Consider the following 17,838-nt stretch of genomic DNA (forward strand, 5'->3'; position numbering starts at 1 on the left):
GTGCTGAGTTTGGGGGTGCGGGGTGTCACTGTCCACACTCATTTCCTTGCGGGGAGGGGACAAGAGTCCCTGTGACTCCCACGGTTCTTGACCTTGCATCCCAAAGGGGTCTCATGGTGAAAAGGCAGCTCTTGGGCCATCTAAAACCTGCTACTCGGTTGCCAGCTCTGCGCGGGCCTGGGCAGCCGAGGCCGCGGGTCTCTGGCTCTGAGATGCCAGTCCTGTAGCCTGAGTCAACTCTGATTTGCAGCCGGCGCCTGATGGTTGCCCAACACTCACCACCCGGTCCAGCAGTCCCCAAACCCAGCTGCGGCGCGTGTCCGGGACGCGATGCCTCACCCCCTTCGACGGCGTCCACCGCCAGGCGGCGCCCAGCCCAGGGGCCCGGCCTCCGCTCCCACTCTGGAGCTGCAAGCTGCGCCTCCCGACTCCCAGCGCGCAAGAATAGGGGCCCGGGCTCCGGACGCCGGCTCGGGTCGGCGCTTCCAGGGTGGGCTGGCGGTGCGGCGCGCAGGGGTGCGACACCCGGGTTCTAACCCCGATGCTGTGTGGCCCTGGGCAAACGCGTGCACGTCTCTGGGTCTCAGTTTTCTCACCCGAAAAACCCACATCCTGCGTCCTTTGTGAGTTCCTAAATACACGTGTCAGGCGGAAGGGCCCCCAACGGAGCCACCCAGTAGTCGCAGTCCTGTGCCTCCGAGCGCATGAGCTAGGCTAAACCAGCCTGGGAGCCAGGTTTTATTTCTCGCGCCTGCTCAGCCCCCGGGGGCGGGCCGCGGCTCTCCGAGAAGCAGGAGCCAGGGCTGTCAAGGGTTAAAAGCCGGGCTCCGAGGCCGCCGCCGGGGTTCTGTCTCCCAGCTCAAGCAGGGGCCTGGGTTTGCTGTGGACGTGGAATAAGACAGCGCGAGTGAATCCCCGCGCGCCCCACGCGGGACCAGAGCTCCGCCGACAGCAGGCGGCGCCCAGCGCCCGGGTCTCGGCCTCCGAACCCTGGAGTCACGCCCGCTATCGAAGGCGAGCAGATCGGACGGGAAGGGACCCTGGAACCACAAGGGTGGGATCCGGGCCAGAGGGGGCGCGGGACCTTCCGCAGACGGCCTGAAATGGCGGAGCCCTCGCGTGCGCTCGCGGTTTCAGGAAAGCTGCCCTTGCAACGCGGATTCGGAGAGGGCCCAGGCCGCCAGGTCAGGGGGGAAGCTGCAAACTCGTCCGGGTCGGGGTCCGAAACCGAGTGTGAGCGTCTTGGGCTTGGGCTCGGGCGGGAAGAGCAGGCCATGACCCTGAGACTCCTGGTGTCCTCCCGCAGCACCTGCCCCGCAGTCCCCGGCCGTGGAGCTTCCCCGGGGCGGGCGTCTCCTTTCTGCTGTGTGAATTCGTTGTCTCCAGGGCATGACCCTGCGACCCCGGCCCCCACTCTTTCCCTCCCTTTCTTTTCCCCCCGGGGCCGAAGTGCTCCCGTCTCCTGCCCAGATCCCGGCGCCCTGACTTGGGCCCCGCGGGCGCCCCGCCGCGCGCGCCCGCGGACTCGCTGGACTGCACCGCCAGTTCCACCCGCTCAGCACATTTCCCTTTATCGCTGTTGGTTTTGTCGGTCGGTTTTGACATCCTGTGTCTCTTCCCTTCCTCCGAGTCAGCCAAGCTGAGCCCAGTGAAGCAGACGGGGCGAAGAGGGGGCAGATGCGCCCTGGGCGGCTGCAGCCGCATCTGCAGCTTCGCGCGGCGGGGACTCGCGCTGGGGGGCCTCTTCCCTGTCCCGGCGGCTGCAGGTCCACTCCGGAGGGCCTGGGCGCCGGGCACTGGTGGGGGACGCCTTGGGCGCTGGACCCCAGGGGTCCGGCAAGCGCTGCACCTGCCCGTTGCTGCCTTTCTCTCAACGCCTCCTCCCTGGGGGACCTCGGTCCCTTTAAGTGCGTCTGACTCTCTGTTACTACTATCCCATAAGTAGGTCCTTTTACTATCCACAGCGTTTGCAGCAGCCAAACCGAGCAATAATAATAAAATAACCAAGTAAAGCAAGCCAAGAACTTCTCTAAGCACCAAGATTTGGAGGGAACACTGGGTAGATCCTTGCCAGCACAGATGTAGTCCTCCCCTCGGGCCGGCAGCCCTGCTGAGTCGAGATTTCTCGCTGTCCTCTGTAGGGCTAGAACTGCCTGGGCTTCGCCTGGGTCTAAGTATGTCCTTAGCAGTGCTGGGGATAGACTTACACTCACATTTTATCTGTGGGCTATCTGCTGATACATTTACACAAAGAACCATCTGCTGCTGTTCATTTGAAATTCGAATTGGGCATTCTTTCTTTTCTTTTCTTTTTTCTTTTCTTTTTTTTTTTTTTTTTGCTAAATCTGGCCTTCCTAGCCCTGTGTGCCCTTCCCTGGGTCTCACAAAGGCCACCCACTTGAACTTGGACTCCTAGCTGGGCCTGCAGAGAGGCCTGATGCCCTGGACATGCCCTCTCCAGGACCACTAAGGAACCCCAGAAGCCCCCACTTCTGCTCCAGTGTTCCGGGCACGCTCACCCAGGGCTCTCCTCCTTTCTCCTTCCCTGCATGCCCCAGCCTGCCCCCACGTTCGTATCCCCCCACCCCACCCTGCTCAAGTGAGCAACTGAACCCATGCACCTGCTGTCTCGGATGCTGCAATGGACACACCCTGGCCTGGGCGCTGAGTGAGACAAATCCCCCAGCTTGGGGCTCTTCCTGAGGCCTCCTTCCTTGCCCCAGCAGGAGAGGAAGGGCCTTGCCGGATGGGTACGCCCACCCCCTTCCAGAGCCCATGTGAGGCCAAGATGGGGGAAGGAATGTGTGTCTGGAGCCCTGGACCCTGCCCTCCGCTGAATATGGCTCTGGGTTCTCAGGGGCCTGGCACACGGCTGGCGCTTCCACCTGCTCACCTGGGAAGGAAGCGTCCTAACGCCCAGCTCTCTGCACTGCAGTGAGCTAGATGAGAGAATGCAGGTGCCCCAAGTGTGGCTTGGGGACAAAACATGCAGGCAGGTCCTGCTCCCCTGCCTCGCTGTCCAATTCCAGAGCCGCCTGAGCAGCATCCACACTTGTTTCCAAACACACACACACTCACACACACTCACACACACTCACACACACACACACACACAGAAAGCCAGTGCTGGCTGGTCTGTTGCTGACTCAGAGGACAGAAGCCTTAGCCTCTATGGGGTTCTTGGGGTGACTCCCCCCCTGACTGCCCAGAGGCGGCGGCGGGCGACCTCTCTGGCTGAGCTCACGGGGAGTCCTTAGTGTAGCCTCTCGGGTCCCATCTTCACGTCTCTTGGGACGCAGTTGCCTCCTGGGATGCAACCGTGAGGCTGCAGCAGTGCCACCACGGAGAGGAAGGACAGAACCTCCGCAGCGTGGCAGGCCCGGGAACCTCATGCTGGCTCTGCAGGGGTGCCTGAGGAGCCAGGGTGCTCTGTGCTGGCAACCCCAAAGCGAAGGCCCGCCTGTTCCCGCTCTGATCTCCTCCAGACACGTGGAGGACACCTGAGTTCCTGCCATCACAGGGGCTGGGGCGACAGGGACGAGTGCAGCCCTCTGCATTCAGAGCCTGGGCCCTGCAGCTTCGCCTCTCCTGCACCCCTCGCCACAAAAACCCTGCCTGACTCTGGGCTGGCGGCCTTCCCTCACCTGCATCCCAGACTCTCCTGGCTACAGGGTCTCGTCCAGAGCCCTTTGTCTTAGTCCATTTGCTGCTGCTCCAACAGAATTCCTAAGAGTGGGTTATCGATAAATAAAATACACTGAGGGCCGGCACTGTGGCGTAGTGGGTAAAGCTGCCATCTTTGATGCAGGCATCCCATAAGGGTGCCTGTTCAAGTCCCAGCTGCTCCACTTCTGATCCAGCTCTCTGCTTGTGTCCTGGGAAAGCAGTAGAGGATGGCCCAAATCCTTGGACCCCTGCAACCACATGGGAGACCCAGAAGAAGCTCCTGGCTCCTGGCTTCGGATCAGTGCAGCTCTGCCCACTGAGGCCATTTGGGGAGTGAACCAGCAGATGGAAGCCCTCTCTCTCTCTCACTCCCTCCCTCCCTTCCTCCCTCCTTCCTCTCTGTAATTCTGCCTTCCAAATAAATAAATCTTTAATAATAATAATAATAAAATCAATGGAGAGATCTATAGAGTTATTGAAAAGTTTTGGAAATGAGATTAAAAGATGCTTATTTTGGCCGGCGCCGCGGCTCACTAGGCTAATCCTCCGCCTAGCGGCGCCGGCACACCGGATTCTAGTCCCGGTCGGGGCGCCGGATTCTGTCCCGGTTGTCCCTCTTCCAAGCCAGCCCTCTGCTGTGGCCAGGGAGTGCAGTGGAGGATGGCCCAGGTGCTTGGGCCCTGCACCCCATGGGAGACCAGGAAAAGCACCTGGCTCCTGGCTCCTGCCATCGGATCAGCGCGGTGCGCCGGCCGCAGCGCGCCGGCCGCGGCGGCCATTGGAGGGTGAACCAACGGCAAAGGAAGACCTTTCTCTCTGTCTCTCTCTCTCACTGTCCACTCTGCCTGTCAAAAAAAAAAAAAAAAAAGATGCTTATTTTGGGTGCCGGCGCTGTGACATAGTAGGTAAAGCCGCCGCCTGCAGTGCCGGCATCCCATATGGGTGCCAGTTCAAGTCCCAGCTGCTCCACTTCCAATCCAGCTCTCTGCTATGGCCTGGGAAAGCAGTGGAAGATGGCCCAAGTCCTTGGGCCCCTGCACCCATGTGGGAAACCTGGAGGAAGCTCCTGGCTCCTGGTTTTGGATCAGCATAGCTCCGGCCTTTGTGACATCTAAGGAGTGAACCAATGGATGGAAGACTTCTCTCTCTCTCTCTCTCTCTGCCTCTGCCTCTCTGTAACTCTGCCTTTCAAATAAATAAATAAATCTTTTAAAAGAGAGAGAGAGAGATGCTTATTTAAATAAAAAAAAGAGGGGGAGGGATGGAGAAAGAGACTATCCTATTCTTAGAATTGTATCCATGAACTATACTGCAGCTGTTAAAAACGAATTAAAATAAAATTTAAAAAAAAGAAAGAAAGAAAAGACCCTTATTTGTCAGGGTCCTGGGAGCTGGACAGCCCACGGCCGTGAGCCTCCCATGGTGATGGCCCCTTGCTGGGGCGGGGGGACGCTGCAGAGTGCCAAGTTGGCCAACCCGGCCTTTGTACCAGGCCCGCTCCCTTGGGGACCCCATTCATCCAGAGCCTGAGGACCCAAGGGCTCGCCTCGAACACCATTTACTTAGGACTTCAGGGAGTGCGTTTCCAACCCAAGAATGCGGGGACAAACATTCAAGCCACAGCCTAAGAGCAGGAGGAGAGAAAGAAAGAACAAGCGGCCGCCCCACCAGGCTTCCAGGTGCCCGTACAGAGCGGCCTGGCCCTGCCCAGGAGCCAGTACATATGGACTCCCCTTTCTCACGTGGCACGGGCTTTCTTTTTAAGGTTTATTTAATTTATTTGGAAGGCAGAGAGAGAGAGGGGGGCTTCCATCCGCTGGTTTACTCTCCAAATAGCCACAAAAGCCAGGGCTGGGCCAGGCCGCAGATAGGAGCCTGGAACTACATCCAGGTCTCCTGTGTGGGTGCAGGGGCCCGGGGACTTGACCCATCTTCCACTGCTTTCCCAGGCATATTAGCAAGGAGCTGAATCGGAAGTGGAGCAGCTGGGATTCCAACCGGCACCCATATTGGATGCTGGCATTGCGGGCAGCAGCTTAACCCACTGCAGCACAATGCCGGCCTCCACAAGGGGCTTTATACTGAATGCTTCTACCTACATAGCATACCCGAAATGGCGAAATTAGAGAGGCGAGCAGATTACTGGTTGGCAGGGGGTAGAGGGTTAGAGAAGCAGTTAGGCACAGAAGCGTTGCCAGAGGGGATGTCGGGATGGAGTCATTCTACTCCACACTGCAGTGAGACTGTGGAGAATTAAATCCCCAGACCCGCAGCTCAGATCCCATAGAGTCAGGGGCGTCCGAGCGAGGCAGGGAGAGTGTACCCACGGCAGTGTCCTGGCTGTGAGCCGGGACTAAGACGTCATTGCTGGAGGCAGGGTGGGGAAAGACTTCCCTGTGCTATTTGTTGCACGTGAACGTGAAGATACGAGTCTTGCAGATATTAAATCCTATAAAACAACCGATAGAGAAATTCCACTTTAGAAGACAAACGTTCCAGACATATCACTTCCTAACTGTTTCTCTACTCTCTGTGCCCCAGAGTTTGTATACATTTGCTGCATCTCTGTGCTGACGGCATGTTGGTGGTCTGAAACACGCCACAGCGGGAGGAGTGACAAGAAGCAGCTGGTCACTGGGCTCAGCAGGGGCGCATCAGAGTGTCCCAGCCCACGCGGCACGGTGGGGAGTCGTGGCCGCGTTCACGCTGGGTTGGGACTTTGCCAGGGGCCTACAAAGGAGGGAGAACACACAGAGAGGGCTTAAGAGGCAGGCTGGCCCTGATGCTGGCACGCGGCGTCAGAGCTGCCATCTGCTGTGTTCCCAGGCGCATTAGCAGGGAACTGGATCTGAAGCAGAGCAGCCAGGATCTGAGCCAGGCTCTGATACGGGTGCCAGCCTTGTGGCTTCACCGGCTGCACCACAACACCAGCCCCAGCGGAATCCAGGTCTTTCTTAATCACAGGTGGATTTTCCTTACACAGCCCAGTGTCTCACATATAGTAGATGGTCGGCAAATGTCTGCAGAATTACATGGGAAGAGAGAGAGAGAGAGAGAGAGAGAGAGAGAGAGAGAATGAGGGCCTGGGCCTAGCACCTCCATCCGCCCACCGCACAGCCTGCTCTGAGGTCAGAGCGAGTCGCCCCCACCCAGCTGGTCCCGAGGCGGGCATGGGAAAATGCACAGATGGCACTTTGAGCAGTTCACGTTGAGGGCAAGAGAGGGGCAGGGGAGGAGGGAAATACAAGAAATGCTTCAAAAACAGCTGAACTTGGAAAAGCAGCAGAAAAATCTGCCAGGCACTGCCGAGGAGTGCATTTTTAAATGAGCCCGCGCCAAGGGACTGAAGAACTGCTTATGAGCAGAAGGCATTGGCTCCGGGAGCAGGGGACTGACAGGGCGGACAGAACTGCTGAGGCGGGGTAGGGCGGGGCGGGGTGGAAACTCCAGGCGTGCTCTTCATCACTGAATTCCAGGCGGTCACCAGGTGCCCCAGCCTCTAAACCACAGAACCTCTAAATACAACCGATTCCAAATACACCAGCCCCTAAGTCACAAGACCCACCCAAACCAAGGACTAGAGCCACCAGATCCCACAGCTCTGAAACGCTGGGGACCACAGCCACTAATCCCGTAGCAACTGCACTCCACAGCTCAGACACGTGAGTGCTGCTACTATGCGGGAAGACCAGGCCCAAGGGCAATCCATACATGTGGCCCAAGAAGAGCCTTGGGCCCTGGATTCACCTGTGGGGTCCATTGTCTGCCAGCCAGGTGGGGCTGGAGGGTGCACAAAGAGCAAGGTATTAATTTGCTTCCAGGTGAGGCCGCGTGCCTCGCTTTCCCTCCTGAGCTGGGCGGGGGCAGTAATGCTCGCTCCAGGCTGAGTCCTCTGAGTCTGGCAGCCAGCCAAACCCTAGGCTGGCCCGGGGGTGGGGGGTGGGGGGTGGGGTGGTGAGCACTTCCCTTCCATCGGCTGTGCGTTTGGCGTGCCAAAGCCTGCCAGCAGTGAATCCCCAGGGAGAGCACCCAGGCTGCCGTGGGTGGGGGATGTGCAGACTGGAAGGGAGAATCCAGGCTTCCCGTGTGGGTGGCAGGAACCCAGCCGTCTGAGCCATCGTCACTGTCTCCCAGGGGCCACACCAGCAGGAAGCGGGAGTCAGAAGCGGGCGCCAGGAATTGAACCCGGACACTCCAACATGGGACATATTTGTCCCAACCAGCATCTTGGTTGTCAGGCCAAATGCCCGCCCCATGACAACCTTTCAGTGTCCGGCTTGGACAATTTGCTGGACTGTGGTGACTCAAACTGGGACAGACAATGTAGGAAAAGGAGTGAGCTGGGAAGGATTTCATTTACCTCTATCCCTGGGGGATAGGCATTTGGCCAGGAGGTTAAGAGCCCACTGGAGACTTCCACATCAGAGTGCCTGGCTTCAAGTCCTAGCTCTGCTCCCAAGTCCAGCTTCCTGCTAACACAAACCCTGGGAGGCAGCAGATGATGGCTCAAGTACGAGGCTCCCTGCCACCCACGCCCTGGATTGCGTCCCTGATTCCCAGCACCCGGCTGTTCCAGTTCTGAGGGAGCAAACCAGCAGATGGAAGATCCCTCTGACTCTGAAATAAATACATGAATAACTGATTTTTGAAAAGACATGTTACGGCAGCTAAGAGACATTTCCAAGGCTCCTCACTACCTCTGTGCACGCACAGCCTTCTCCTCCCGCCAGATTCCCTCGATTTAGAAGAGGCCCCGTTTAGGTAAGGTCATCGATTCAGCCGGAGAGTTAATTATTCGTCTGAATTGGTTTGTGCGAAAGGTTCCAGAGAGCCCACAAGAATAAATTGAAAAGCTATTAGAACTAACAGTCGAATTGAATAAAGTGGCCGGATGCAATACTAGCAACAATCAGAAATGTAATCGGGTAGGGGAGGGGTCAGCGACAGCAACACAATAACAAAAACACCCAGCGATTGGAGCGCCACGCCTCGCCTCGGGGTAGGGACTGGGAAACTGTCTCTCGGACATTTCTTAACTCTGAAAAGTCAGGAGCCGAATAGACGGAAAAGCTCGCCCTGCTCCTGATGGGAAGATGGGCTGCCCGGTAGGTCACCCTACGGATTCAACACGGTCCAATTTAAAGTCCAGGGAGATTCGTTGCGTTGCCGTGGTTTGGTGTGCATGGTTATCTCAAGTGTTCTCAGAAGGAATGGGCAAGAGCAGATGAGAGGACGCTAGAGGAGGAATGAGGGGACGCCGCCTTCTCAGAGGCTAAGCACGTGACAAAGTAGAGATGCAAACAATGCAGCCAGACGCACGGGCAGACCTGGAGCGGGCGCAGCCGCAGGCAGAAGGTGGTGATGCCCGCATCGCAGGTGGCAGCTTTACCCACTTTGCCACACACTGGCCCCCAGTGCACACACTTTCAATAGCAATAAAGACTTGATAAGCAAAATAAATAAATAAATAAATAAATAAATAAAATTTAAAAAATAGAGCCGTCTAAAGGGAAAACCAATGCTTTTTCTACGTAATATAGTCAAAATATCTTCTTCAAAAGTAAAATGTAAATAGCAAAGTGGGAAATACAGTTGCCACGAATAAAACGCAGCAACTCCACTTACTACATCAGGAGGTCCTGAGACCCCAGCGGACAACTGGGTGACAGACACAGAGAACTCGCAGGACATATGAGGATATCGAAAAAGTTTGTGGAAAAGGGAACTATGATTTAATGTGGGTATAAAAAGTTTTGGAAATCCACGATTAGAGGATTCTTCAAGTTGATTGGCAATTGCATTATTTAAAAGCTATTGCAGGGGCCGGCACTGTGGCGCAGTGGATTAACGCCCTGGCCTGAAGCACCGGCATCCCGTATGGGCGCTGGTTCTAGTCCTGGCTGCTCCTCTTCCGATCCAGCTCTCTGCTGTGGCCTGGGAAAGCAGTAGAAGATGGCTCAAGTCCTTGGGCCCCTGCACCCACATCGGGGACCTAGACGAAGCTCCTGGCTCCTGGTTTTGGATTGGCCCAGCTCCAGACATTGTGGCCATTTGGGGAGTGAACCAGCAGATGGAAGACTTCTCTCTCTCTCTCTCTCTCTCTCTAAATCTACCTTTCAAATAAATAAATCCATCTTTAAAAGCACAATAAATAAAAACTCCCCATTCCATCCCTTCTCCAGCCCCTGGTCAATTCTGTTCTATTTCCTGTGTCTCCGTGATTTTGTATATTCTAGGAACCCCCTGCTAGTGGAATCACACACTGTTTCTTTTGCGCCTGGCTGATTTCACTTAGCAAAAAGTTTTCAAGGCTCATCTATGCTGGTTGCAGCCCGAATGAGGTTTCTCCGTGTGGCAGAACAGTGCTCCGTTGTCTGTGACCTACGCTGCACATCGGATTCACTGGTGTACCCCTGTGTGTTCAACGCCCTGCTTCCACTTCTGGGTGTATACCAAGGGAGTGGGACGGCTGCACCACACGGTCACAGTTATTTCCAAACGCCTCTACCGCTTGTCTCGCTTCTGTGTGTAGCGGTCTGCTCCCTTGGAACCAAGCCAAGCCAAGCCTCGCTCCGATTCTCCCCTGGACCAAGAGCAAGAGGCGCGCATGCGCACAACGGCTGGATTAAGATGTAGGCAGCCCCGGCTTTGATTGGGTATGGCCAAGTGTGGACACAGAGAGAGCCGCCTTGGGAGGAAGAGCGTCCAACTTCCAGAAGAGGAGGTGGCCCATGGCGGGCAGCACTGGGGTTGGTCAGGAGGTGGATGAAGTGAGGGGGAAGTGAGAGCCGGAACCTCTCTTCCAGCTTGTACTGGCTGGGCATGCGTGTCCTGCTGTCTTCATCTGAGCTCTGGGGTACACATTTCACTTATGGACATCGTCACTAGCACCTGTGCGACGCATGGGGCGCGCCGTGTCGTTGGTGGTGGTTACCATCCACTGTCATTGGAGTTTAGAGCATCTATCCTCCCACAGGGAGCAAGACAGCAGGGGCCTGGGACCCTCCCCGGTGGCTGGTGGCCAGCCGCAGCCACACACAGCAGGGAGAGCCAGGCCGGCTGGTCGGGGCTGGCTGCTGTCCCTGAAGACGATGATGGGGCCCCCGTCTAATCTGCACAGCCACTTCAATCCGAATGTGCCTTTAATAGCGCTCGTCAAGTTGCCATGGCTCTCCCAGGAGGCTCTCAGGGCTATGGAAAACAAATAGCCTTTATCCGACCTCTAGGGGAGCGAAGATGTTTGCAGAATTCCAGGAAAGGCAGTTATAAAACTGAGCGTCGGCAAGCCGGCTGCAGAACCGAGGCTGGGCGCTCTGGCTGCTGCCAAGGGCGCCACAAAATGGCTGTATCCACGGCTCACTCTCTTCCACCTGTTTGTCTATGAGTACACTGGCTGCTAGAAGCCCGGAGAGAAAGAGAAAGAAAAACCTACAAGGTCACGTCCTGACTGGTGTCTTTTGTCCCCGGGGCCATGAGGAGGAGGAGTTGGTCATGCAGAAGGCTGCATTTTCACACGAATTACTCATCATAAAAATTGCCATTATTGATGACACGAAGTTATGTTCCGAGAGGATGTATTTATTTATGCGAAAGGCAGAACCAAGAGTCCAGAACTCGCTTGGTTTCTCCCACGTGGTGGCAGGGATCCAAGTACTTAAGCCATCACCTGCTGCCTGCTAGGGTGCCCATGAGTCGGCAGCAGGCTCAGAAGTAGAGGAGCCGGGGCTCAATCGGGGATGCGGGCATTCCAAGCGGGGACTTAACCTGCTGTACCACAACACCCATCCTCAGTTAGATGGCGTTTGAGAAGATTCACCAACCCAAGAAGGAAAACGCTCTTTGCTTTCATAGCAGTTACTTTGAAAAGGGAAAGCAGGTTTTTTTTTGTTTGTTTGTTTTGTTTTTGTCAAATACAAAAGAGCTCCTTAAACAGACCCTGGAGACAGACCTCCGGTGGCTAAGGGGTCTCAGGAGAGGGCGGACTCCCTGCTTCCATCAGCATTAAGACGGGGTGGCCTTTGTGGGGCTTGTGAGCTGAGCTGCACAGGCACGGAGGCAGGTGGCCTGCGGGACCAGTGTCCAGCAGACATCCCTGCGGCCTCATCATACCAACTCAGCACACGTAGCCCTGGGCTAGCCCACTTCACGCCGGGGCATGACAGTGCAACCCCCCCCCCCCCCCCGCCGCGCCCCAGGAAGCTCCCCAGGGTGCGGCTTGAAAGGGGACTCAAAACCCCTTCCCACTGAAAGTCTTTCCACGTCCAGGCCCGCGGAGCCGAGACTTCCCATTAACACTCGTCACTCAGAGCAGACCAGTCGAGAAAGGGCCAGGTCTTCCTGGGCCACCGCATTCACCAGGCAGGACCTCCTGCGAACACCCACGCCCACGGCAGCAGCTGGCCGTGAAGGGCCAAGGGCCTAACACTGAGCTCCCAGACCTGGAGAACCCTGACATATAAGCCCTGCGGGGAGGAGGAGCCTGGAGGCTGGTCATCGCGAGACTTGCACAACTTAAGAAGCGAGGACACCGAAAACAGTGGGCTGGCCACTCCCGCACTGGTTTACAGCAGGGTTTACAGCAGTGGTAAGGGTTTCCCGGCCCTCAGGCATAAACGTGGATCTGCCTAAGCGTCCTACGTGTTTCATTGCTGGGGATGCCAGCATACAATGTACGATAATCAAATATGCAATGCCCTTTACTATAACTCTGCGTCACCAGTTGATTTTTTTTTTTTTTTTTTTTTGACAGGCAGAGTGGACAGTGAGAGAGAAAGAGACAGAGAGAAAGGTCTTCCTTTTCCCGTTGGTTCACCCTCCAATGGCCGCCGCGGCTGGCGCGCTGAGGCCGGCGCACCGCGCTGATCCGAAGCCAGGAGCCAGGTGCTTATCCTGGTCTCCCATGGGGTGCAGGGCCCAAGCACTTGGGCCATCCTCCACTGCACTCCTGGGCCACAGCAGAGAGCTGGCCTGGAAGAGGGGCAACCGGGACAGAATCCGGCGCCCTGACCGGGACTAGAACCCGGTGTGCCGGTGCCGCAGGCAGAGGATTAGCCTAGTGAGCCGCGGCGCCAGCCACCAGTTGATTTTTAAAGGATGCATTTGTCAGGGGCAGTGTTGTGACACAGCTGTTTAAGCTGCCACCTGTGATGTGGGCTTCCCACAGAGCACTGGTTCAAGTCCTGGCTGCTCCACTTCTGATCCAGCTCCCTGCTAATGTACCTGGGAAAGCAGCGGAGGACAGCCCAATGGGGAAGCAGTGGAAGATGGCCCAAGTGTCTGGGCCCCTCTCACCCATGTGGGAGACCCAGATGGAGTTCTAGGCTCCTGCTTCAGCCCTGGCTGTTGCGTCCATTTGGGAAGTGAACCAGAAGATGGAAGATCTCTCTCTGTCTCTCCCTCTCTCTGCCTTTCAAATAAATCTTCTAAAAAAAGAAAGAAAAAGAATGTTTTTTGTTGATGTTTTGCCAGCTCTTGTGTCTGCAAGGCTGTAATTTTTTTTATTATTTGACAGATAGAGTTAGACAGTGAGAGAGAGACAGAGATAAAGGTCTTCCTTCCATTGGTTCACCCCCAAAATGGCCGCTATGGCCAGCGCTGTGCCGATCCGAAGCCAGGAGCCAGGTACTTCTCCTGGTCTCCCATGCGGGTGCAGGGCACAAGCACTTGGGCCATCCTCCACTGCCTTCCCAGGCCACAGTAGAGAGCTGGGCTGGAAGAAGAGCAACCGGCACTAGAACCTGGAGCCTATATGGGATGCCGGCACCGCAGGCAGAGGACTAACCAAGTGAGCCACGGCGCCGGCCACCAGGGCTGTAATTTAGCCATAGTTTGACACAGTCAGACTACAAACACTTGTTATGACAATCAGATTCAGTGAGGGGACGGGGCTCCTGGTCAGTGGGAGGACAGGTGGGATGGCTCACTGACACTGAGCCCACCAAGGAGGCTCTGTCGGTGGGGCCAGGCAGGGGAGTGCAGCTGCACCGGGCCAGCCCCAGTTTCCCAGGAGCACTTGCTCCAAGTGTAAGGGGGACAGGTTTTCCTCTTGCCAAGCTGGTGACGGGGGCCACTTTTGGACTTCAAGTGGACACCGCTGGCTTGGGAGGGGCCGAGGCACTCTGCCTCCAAGAATTGTTCCTCATCTTCTTTGTGGCACCGCCCACCAAGGCAGCAGCACAGGCCTGCTTTGCTCCCCAGACCCCTGCTGAGAGCTGGTGGGGCGCTGAGGGCTTGGACAACTTTACACCCTGTGGCAGCTGACGGCCCCTGTGCTACTGAAGGGGGAGAGGCTGGCAGGGTGCTTTCAAACACGTGTTATCTTATTACAAACATGCACCTCAGGGCTGTTGCTGTGGCACAGTAGGTAAAGCTGCTGCCTCTGACGCCAGGATCCCATGTGGGCGCTGGTTCACATCCCAGTTGCTCCACTTCTGATCCAGCTCCCTGCTATGGCCTGGGGAAGCAGTATAAGATGTCCCAAGTGCTTGGGCCCCGGCACCCACGTGGGAGACTCAGATGAAGCTCCTGGCTCCATCCTGGCCCAGCCTTGGCTGTTGTGGCCATTTGGAGAGTGAATCAGCCAATGGAAGATCTATTTCTTTCTCTCTCTCTCCCCTTATTCTTTCAAAATAAATAAAATCTTTAAAACAAAATTAAAAAGAGAAACATGAGCCTCTTGTACGTGGCACAGGGACAACGTTCTGGGCCCGGCCCTTGGTGGGAGGAGGTGCCAAGTGCTAGAATGGGGTCTTCCCTGTCGTGGGCCATAATACGAAGATAGCATCTGCTCTGTGGCAGCACCCAAAGGGAAAACGTCACCAAAGGCCCAGCCTGGAGGACCTTTCGGCCGGAAAGTGCATGCAGACAATGAAGTGTCTGCCCCGGGGGAGAGGAGGAAAGGAAGCGGGGAGTTTCCCAGTCTGGCTTCTTGCAGCCCTGTGCATAAAGCGGGGAGTCCCTCGGCAGCCAGGGCACAGGAGTGCCAGGGCCCTGGGCACGAGGCAGGTTAAGCAACATCTCAAGAGAGTTGCTCTTGGATGGAGGCCCAGACAACAGCACAGGGAAAAGAGGAAGGGAAATGAGGGGGAGTGGAGGGGAGAGACGCTGCTGAGCACTGACAATGAGAGAGGAGGCAGAGCAAGAAAGGAGAGAGAAAGGGGAAACAGAGGCTGGGGAGGGAGAGCTGTGGCGGACATCCGAGTGGCTGGTGCCCCTGTCGCCATCCTCATCATCATCAAGGACTAATCACTCGGGACAGTCACATGCCAGGATCTGGGGTACAGGGCGCCAGTTCTCGCACCCTACTTGGGAAGACAGCAGCCTATGTCTTGTCGAGGGAGGGGACGCCAGCGCAGGATCCGGGGATGAAGAGGGATCGCAATGGCCTGGGACGCTGGAGGTGCCCAGAGAGCAGTTGGACTGTGATACTGGGTGGCATCCGAGCAGCGAGGAGGGACCCAGAGAACTGTCCAGATTGGCAGGGACAAAGCGAGGCCGAAAGAACACAGGCCCTGCGTTCAGGGCACCGGGAGGAGCACTTTATTGGTCTTTCCCATCACACGTATTCTAGGACCCTTCCGCGCACATCACCTTGGGAAGGGGCTTGGTTGTCCTTTGGGAGCCCAGCAAAGCCTGGAATGGATGCCCGGTACTGGGCCCCACGATGCTGAATGAACCCGCCGCGTTGAGCAGGTCAGTGCTGGGCCTGCAGGCTCTGTGGGAAGAGCGCCACGCAGCCCCTGCCTTCAGGGACAGAGGGCTTTTCCTTCCACCAAATGTGCAGTGAGGAGACGAAGGGATGACCCGTGGCAGGGAAGTCTGCCCTCACGTGAGAGGCAGCAGGCTCTGGGCAGCAAGGACAAGTCCAAGGACAACGGGATCTGCCCTTGTTCAGGTGCTCCATCGGGCAGTGACCCTGCAGCCCCCCTCTCAGAACTGGCTCCCCGCCGGGGTCCTGCAGCCGGCTCAGCACACCCCTTCACCGGCACAGAAGCTCGTCTACAGCTGAGCTCCAGTTCTGAATCAGAAGCCAAAGAAACTGGGGCCAGCACTAGGCACGCAGTGGGTAAAGTCACTGCCCGTGATGCCAGCACCCCCCAAGGGCACCGGGTCATGTCCCAGCTGCTCCACTTCTGATCCAGCTCCCTGCTAATGGCCTGGGAAAAGCACTGGAAGACGGTCCAAGTGTTTGGGCCCCTGAACCCTCCTGGGAGACCCATAAGACACTCCTGGCTCCTGGCTTTGGATAGGCCCAGCTCTGGCCTTTACATCCATTTAGAGAGTGAACAAGCAGATGGAAGATCTCTCTCTCTCTAACTCCACCTTTCAAATAAATAAATAAATCTTAAAGAAATAAAGAAAATATGTTTCTATAAAGCTGGGAGGCAGACGGACTGATTAAGTACCTCACTTCCTCCACACCGTGCAGACCACCCTGGACAGAGGAGTTGCCAGGCAACTGAACAGCATCTGAAACTCTCCAAGTCACACTGTCTCAAAGTGACCTTGGATATACAGCACCTGTTCTTTTGAGCTCTCCAGAAAGTTTAATCTCTATGGCCTTTCCTTCATCCATCTTTTGTCAAAATTTTTTTGTTTATTTATTTTCATTTTACTTGAAAGGCACAAAGAGAAATAGGGAGTCAGGGGGTTGGGGGGGGTGAAAGCTTCCATTTGCTGGCTCACTCCCCAAATGCTTGCAAACAGCCAGGGCTGGGCCAGGTGCCAAGAACCCAACCTGGGTCTCCCACATGGGCGTCAGGGACCCAAGTACTTGAGAGCTGTTCCCTGCTGCCTCCCACGATGCATAGTAGCAAGACGCTAGGTTGGGAGCAGAGCTGGGACTTGAACCAAGCACCCTGACATGGGATGTGTTCATTCCAAGCAGTGTCGTGATGGCCAAGCCAGACGCTCGGCCCTCCTTCGTCTGCACTGTCAAGGGCATCTGGTGCAGTCAGCTGTTCACCGGTACACTGCTCTGACACAGTCACGTCCCTGGCTCAGCAACACTTCTGTGAGAGCGTCCACCCCTTACAGCACTGGACGGGCCTTGGGAACCAAAAACTCCGAACTGCACACCTAACATTTTCGATGTCCACTGAGTCCTGTTTCTTCTTTTCTTCCCTTATGCTTTTCTCAACAATTATTTGATACCTACTACATGCCAGGGTCAGCTGCTGGGTCTACAAGAGCAAACAAGAAGACAAAGTCCCCCTTAGAAAGTACACTCTGAGGAAACGAGGTCAGATACAGAGTAGAGCTGGAAAGTAAGTAAACTCCGCGGGGTGGGGCGTGGGGAGGCCCCGGAAGAGCTCCAGGAGGAGCCGGAAGGAAAAGCCCTCCAGCGGAGGGAGCAGACGCAAAGGCGCCCAGGTGGTGACGTCTAGAGATCTGAGGGGAGGCCGCTGTGGCCCAACGTGAACGGAGCGGAGAGGGTGCGCGGAGTGGCTGGAGCACCTAGGGCACCGCGTGCCGTGGGAAGGAGCTGAAACGTCAATCAAGTGGGATGAGAAACCGCTGGAGGGCAGGAGCTGAGCCATCGCAAGGTGCAGAACTAGTGAGGACATGTATAGGAAGGTCACTACAGACAGGATGGCCAGAGAGTGTCCAGGAGGGCCCTCAGGGACCAGGGAGGTACCGGAGGCCAGTCTTCTGGTCACCCTGGGGGCCAAATACGAATGAGCCGGGTGATCCTTACCATCTCCTCCACCTTAGCTGCCGGGCAGTGGAGCCCCTGAACAGCACCCTGGCCGTGCCACAGTCGGAGACAGACTCACACCCCTGAGACAGCTACGCTAAGTTCTTCCCTACACTGAGCGAAAACTGGCTCCCTCGTGGCTTTCACTCAGCTGCCTCCACATCCCCTGGGCTGCACCCCCAGCTATGCCACCCCAAGATTTCTCATCGCAGGCAGGTGCATACTACTTCCGTCAGCCACTCACTTGACTGTTCTGTTATTACAGAAAATTTCAAATGTTCACAGAAGCCAGGAGAATACAAAGGGTCTCTAAACAGTGCATGTTATGAAAAAAATCTATGCACCCATTTCAAAATGCTTTGCACCAAATAAACTTATCTACTGACCCCACGTTCCCAGGAACTCCCTGAAGTCCTCTTGCAGCACCACACCTCTGCTCACCCGTGAGCAGTTTCAACAACGATCAACTCAGGACC

At 56.3% G+C, this 17,838-nt stretch overlaps 1 long non-coding RNA gene across 1 annotated transcript; it reads left to right on the plus strand.

Moving 5' to 3' along the window:
* The first annotated feature begins 834 nt into the window (after window positions 1-834).
* On the plus strand, window positions 835-2,016 carry LOC149127581 (uncharacterized). Its single transcript, XR_016231013.1, has 2 exons — window positions 835-1,184; window positions 1,635-2,016. It is a non-coding gene; the product is annotated as an uncharacterized LOC149127581 (long non-coding RNA).
* Window positions 2,017-17,838: the final 15,822 nt, after the last annotated feature.

Source organism: Oryctolagus cuniculus, chromosome 3, assembly GCF_051225735.1.
Source record: "Oryctolagus cuniculus isolate XC-2025 breed Fujian yellow rabbit chromosome 3, ASM5122573v1, whole genome shotgun sequence".
Classification (NCBI taxonomy): Eukaryota; Metazoa; Chordata; class Mammalia; order Lagomorpha; family Leporidae; genus Oryctolagus; species Oryctolagus cuniculus.